The 6,000-nt window shown below is 38.7% G+C and overlaps 1 long non-coding RNA gene across 1 annotated transcript in view; it reads right to left on the reverse strand.

Annotated features, from left to right (window-relative positions):
• LOC144456181 (uncharacterized) overlaps window positions 1-5,482 on the reverse strand; it is a 41,910-nt gene extending 36,428 nt beyond the window's left edge. Inside the window, exon 1 of the long non-coding RNA XR_013485089.1 lies at window positions 5,325-5,482. This is a non-coding gene — a long non-coding RNA (uncharacterized LOC144456181). The remainder of the gene's footprint in view (window positions 1-5,324) is intronic.
• Between the last annotated feature and the right edge of the window lie 518 nt (window positions 5,483-6,000).

The following is a 6,000-nucleotide window of genomic DNA, read 5'->3' on the forward strand; positions in this document are numbered from 1 at the left end:
GTGTGTGTTCACATTGGGTCTCTGTGCCATTTTTTGGTAATTCTCACAATATTTCAAACTTTTGCATTATAATTACATGTTATGATGATCTGTGATCAGTGATCTTTGATGTTACTATTGTAATTGTTTTGGAGCACCATGAGCTGCACCCATAAGACAGTGACCCTAATCAATAAATGCTACGTGTGTACTCTGACTGCTCTACCAACAGGCTGCTCTCCTCCAACCTACCTGTTTCCTGAGACACAACAATATTGAAATTAGGCCAATTAATAGCCCTACAATGGCCTCTAAGTGTTCAAGTGAAAGTGTTCAAGTCCATGCAGCAAACTTCATTGATGTCTTATTTTAAGAAATTGCCACAACCACCCACATCTTCAGCAACAACCACCCTGATCACTCAGCAGAAATCAACATTGAGGCAAGACCCTCCATTAGCAAAAAGATTACGACTTGCCAGAGGTTCAGATGATGATTAACATTTTTTAGCAATAAAGTATTTTTTAATTAAAGTATGTACATTTTTAAAGACGTAATATTATTGCACACATAATAGACTACTGTATGCTGTAAGTATAGCTTTTATATGTACCACCAAAAAATTTGTGTGACTTTCTTTATTGTGATATTTACTTTATTGTGGTGGTCTAGAACCAAACCCTCAATATCTCTGAGGGATGCCTGTGCATCCAAAAGAGAGTAGTCTAAGAAATTAAGTCAATGAAATGAGAGGGAGCTTTACTTAAAGAAAAGATTTTTCAAAGGTAGTAACAGTTGTTTGCAATTAATATGCTAATTAGAATACATACGCTAGTAACAAAATAGTTCTTACATATTCAGACATCCACCTAGGAGTACTTTGTAAATTCCTAGTAACTGTAAATTTTGAAGAACTTGCTTAAACCTAATTTTTTCAAAGGCATTATTTGTTGTTCAGTCATTTTCAGTCATGTCCAACTCTTTGTGACCCCATTTGGGGTATTCTTGGCAAAGATACTGGAGTGGTTGGCCATTTCCTTCTCCAGCTCATTTTATATATGAGGAAACTGAGGCAAACAGGATTCAATTAATTGCTCGAGGTCACATAGCCAGCAAGTATCTGAGGTGGGATCTGAACTTAGGAAAATGAGTTTTCCCTAACTGTAGGCCTGGCACTCTATCCACTGCACCACATAGTTGCCCCACAAAGGCCTTATAAAATTCAAATTTTTTACAAAGTCTCATCATCTCTGTTCCTCTGATTTAGAGTTCACTGTGTTCGAGAAGATGACTGGCATTGGAAGGTGTAACTGACTTAGAAGTAAGAGCTGAACTTTGTAAAAACTTCAACCAGTGGGGCAGCTAGGTGACGCTAACCATTGTTAGAACACTGGCTCTGGAGTCAGGGGACCTGAGTTCAAGTTCAACCTCCAATACTAGCTGTGTGACCACAGACAAGTCACTTAACCCAAATTGCCCCCCCCCAAAATCCCTTCAGAAAGCATGTCATCTTGGTATAAAACATAACACTGGAAAAGCCATAATGAGGAAACTGCCGTTTAAAAACAGTTTTGTTCACATAGTTTCAAATGTTTACGGATAATTAAAAGTGTGGAAAGTGACACAAATAAGACAGTTCTATTACAACCTTGTTAAATTTAATGTGTATATATGTATATAAATATTTATGTACATATATATGCACACATATACATACATACATACACACACACACACACACACACATACATACTTACGTACATATGCATGCAGGGTATCCCAAAAGTCTTAGTGCAATTTTTATGTAGACATGGGGACTAGACCTTTGATTTCATTGCTACCAGGGGCTCCCTGAAGAAGAAACTCTCCTAAGCAGGTCAGTACCTTCTCTGCTATTTATAGTCTTAGAGAAGACTTGGCTTAAATCCTATCTTAGACACATCCTGGCAGTGCCCCATACAACTCTAGAGAGTTAGAAATTCAGGGCAATCACTGATCTGCATTCGATAAAGGGACTTTCCTCCCTGGAAGTTCTCTACACCAATGAAATAATTATATGTTTATATATAGTTCTCAAAGAACCAACTTAAGTAAAAGAAGTTTATAATTTCATATAGAATCCACTTTCTTGTTCTCTTTTGCATAATGAAATGTTTATATTGATCATTGTTAAATCTGCAATTTAAAAAATGAGTCATTGACTAAGACTTGAGACTGAATTTGTAAAAAGTCACATTAGAGTAGTATTATTTTTTCTTTTTTAAAAAGAAATGATTTATTTTTAGTTTTCAACATTTGCTTTCATAAGATTTTGAGTTTTAAATATTCCCTCCCTCCCTCCACTCTTCCTCCCCAAGATGGCATGCAATCTGATATAGGATATGTGTATTAACATTAATTACTAATTGATATTAATACTAATATTAAATATATTTTCACATTAGTCATGTTGTGAAAGAAGAATCAGAACAAAAGGGGAAAACCGTGAGAAAATAAAAACAAAAAAAAGCAACAAAAGAAAGAGAAAATAGTATTCTTCCATCTGCATTCAGCCTCCATAGTTCTTTCTCTAGGAACAGGTAGGTGGTGCAGTGGATAGAGCTCCAGCCTTGGAGTCAGGAGGACCTGAGTTCAAATCTGTCCTCAGACACTTGACATTTACTAGCTGTATGACCCTGGGCAAGTCACTTAACATTGATTGCCTCACCAAAAAAAAGCCCCCCCCCCAAAAAAAAAAGACATAGTTCTTTCTCTGGATATGGATAGTATTTTCTATCATGAGTCTTTTGGAATTGTCTTAGATCATTGCATTGCTCAGAAGAGCTAAGTCTAACAAAGTTGATCATTACACAATATTGCTGTTACTATGCAAAATGTTTTCTTGGTTCTGCTCACTTCACTCAGCATCCATTCATGAAAGTCTTTCTAGGTTTTTCTGTCTGCCTGCTCACCATTTCTTATGGAACAATAGTATTCCATTACATTCATATACCACAACTTGTTCATCCATTCCCCAATTGATGGGCATCCCCTCATTTTCCAATCTTTTGCCACCACAAAAATAGCTGCTATAAATATTTTTGTACATGTGGGTCCTTTTCCCTTTTTTATGATCTCTTTGGGATAAAAACCTGGTAGTTGTATAGCTGGATCAAACCGTATGCACATTTTCATAGCCCTTTGGGCATAGTTCCAAAGTGCTCTCCAAAATGGTTGGATCAGTTCACAACTCCACCAACAACGCATTAGTGTTCCAATTTTCCCACATCTTCTCCAACATTTATCATTTTCCTGTTTTTTTGTGTTAGCCAATCTGGTAGGTATAGTGTGTTACCTCACAGCCGTTTTAATTTGCATCTCTGTAATTGATTTAGAGCATTTTTTCATATGACTATAGATAGCTTTAATTTCTTCATCAGAAAACTGCCTGTTAATATCCTTTGACCTTTAACCAATTGGGGAATAGAGTAATAACATTAATTTACATTTATATAGTACCTCCTATGTGCCAGACACTGTGCTAAGTGCTTTACAATTTTTTATCTCATTTGATCTTCATAACAACCCTATGAGGTTGGTGGTATTATTACCTCCATTTTACAGATGAGGAAACTGAGGGAAATAGAGGTTAAGTGACTTGCCCAGGGTAAGCACAGCGGGTTAATGTGTCTAAGGCTAGCTTTGAACTCAGGTCCTCCCATTCTATCTACTGTGCCTTTCAATGCAAATTACCCTCAACATTGGAAGATGGAGTGAGAGGAGGGAAGAAAATACCAAAATCTGACTCAGCACTTTTGCTTCTGACTGGTTGGGACAACTTAAGCTTATAGACAGACCTCCCAGGGCCCAGGCTCCCTGCCTGGCGATGATTTCTAGGGCAGCCGGAAGCATGTGGGAGCTCTGGGTCTTCGGTGGTCCTTGCTCTTCTGAGCTGTTGTTTGGCTAGGTTTGCTTTCCTCCTCAGTAAAATGAGAGCCTTTAACTGCCACCAAGCAGAAAGGAACCTGTGAGTGAGCAGAGAGCAGGGGAGCAGACCCAAAAGTCTTCCACAAAAACAAAACACTTGGCCAGACTGTTGTCCTCCCTCTCTTTCAGCTTAAAATTGTTCCTTGGTGTGGGGGGTGTGTATGTGTGTGTGTATGTGTGTGTCTGTACTAGGGTCACCACAGAGACACATTCCAAATAGTGCAGGCACTTCATGAAACCCAACTTTGGGGATCTGCCTACAAGGCAGAGGGTACTATCCTTTCCAGGTGGTAACCTCCTTTCATTAAAACAATGCAATGGTTTAGAATGCTTATTATTTCTAAGGACTTATTGGAAGGTGTAAATAATTTTTTTCAGAACCTAATTGGTTTTGGTCAATTTTTTTCTTCTTGTGATTTTTGTTTTGGTGTGTCTATATAGAGGTATGATTTCTCTCTCCATTTATTTATCCCATCAGTAAATATGGTTTCTACAATGTATGATGAGTCCATTTAAAAAATAAGAGGGAATTAAAAAAAAAATAAGATGGTTGGACTACACAACCTCTGAGGAGTCTTCTACCTCTAAATCTATGGTTCTAGTCCAACCTTACCATTTTACAAACGAGGAAACTGAAGCCGAGAGAGGTTAGATGACTTGTTTTAGGTTCATAGGTAGCAAGTGGAAGAGCTAGGTCTCAAACCCAGGGGCTCGGGGATTATGGTAAATACTATTCTCTTTCTACTATATACCACCACAAATAATCAGCCAGAATGGACAAACCTTCATGCCAAGCTTTAGCCATTTGATGTCTCAACATCTGAAGATGATTTACAATCAGGGAAAGGGAAAAGCGTATTACATGGGTTAGTCAGGAAACCTCAATGACCTAAGATCACAGGGGCATAGGAATAGAGCTAGAAGGGATTTCAGAGGTTATGTAGTCCAGCTTTCTTATTTTACAGATTTAATTCAACATTTATGATAGGGAAGTATTGAGTCACTGGCCCAAGGTCATGCAGGTAGTAAAAGGAGGAACAAGCATTCAAACATGGCTCCCCCAATCCAAATCGAGTCATTTGATCGCCTCTAATTAAACCAAGACAGTCACATTCCCAGTAGGTTCAAAACAAGAGGGAGGGAGCCAACATTTTGGTCAAAGTCTGAGGTCAAACAACTCTATCAGATCTAAGGGCTTGGCTCAGAACTGTCTTGGCAAATTGTTTTGGTAATGTGTGCTCTGGCATAACCTCTTTTTTGTAGGCCTTTTCTGTTGGCTATGTTTGGTCAGGATTTAAAGGACCTTTCACAACCAGAACCTTGTGGGACCTAAAAACTACTAACTGTTAGGCACAACCCACCTACCTCCCACTACCTACCTCATGACTGCCTCCCATCACGGCCCTAAACAGGGTACAGAATCTGCTTGGCTTTTGAGGTTAGTGAAAAGGATGGCCCTTCTAATTCCTTCTGGCTTCTTCTAGACTTCTTTTCTTTCCATCCTCAGTCACGTCAGTACATCTCTATGTCAGCAGTCTGACCTGTAGGAGTTTAGTGGAAAGAGAACTAGATTTGGAGTCATATTCTATGACTCCTGTGCCATGTGAAGAGCAGTTGAAGGAACTGAAGCCTGGAGGAAAGAACAGGGACTAGAGATGGGAGAACTGTCTTCCAGTATTTGAACGTCTTTGAGATGAAAGAGGGATTAGATTTGTTTTTCTTGGAATTCCTGGCTTTCTCCAAGACCTAGATCAAAGGACACCTTCTGTAAGAGGCTGATTTCTCCCTTCCCCTTTCCACTTCTCCAGCCTTCCTTTCTAAGGTTACCTTTCATCTAATCTGCACCTATCTGTGGTAGCCTCCTTTCCCAAGGACACCTGGCTTCTGCTCATAAAAGTAGAGTTGGCAATACAAATTACTTGCAATACAATTTGTAATCACTTATAGGCCCATACCATGTCTTACTCACATTCATTCAATAATCAATCAATCAATCAATTAATAAACATTTATTAAGCTCCTACTATGTGCTAGGCATTGTACTAAGTGCTGGAT

Source organism: Phascolarctos cinereus, unplaced genomic scaffold (genome assembly GCF_003287225.1).
Source record: "Phascolarctos cinereus isolate Bilbo 61053 unplaced genomic scaffold, phaCin_HiC Scaffold_3;HRSCAF=262, whole genome shotgun sequence".
NCBI classification, from domain to species: domain Eukaryota; kingdom Metazoa; phylum Chordata; class Mammalia; order Diprotodontia; family Phascolarctidae; genus Phascolarctos; species Phascolarctos cinereus.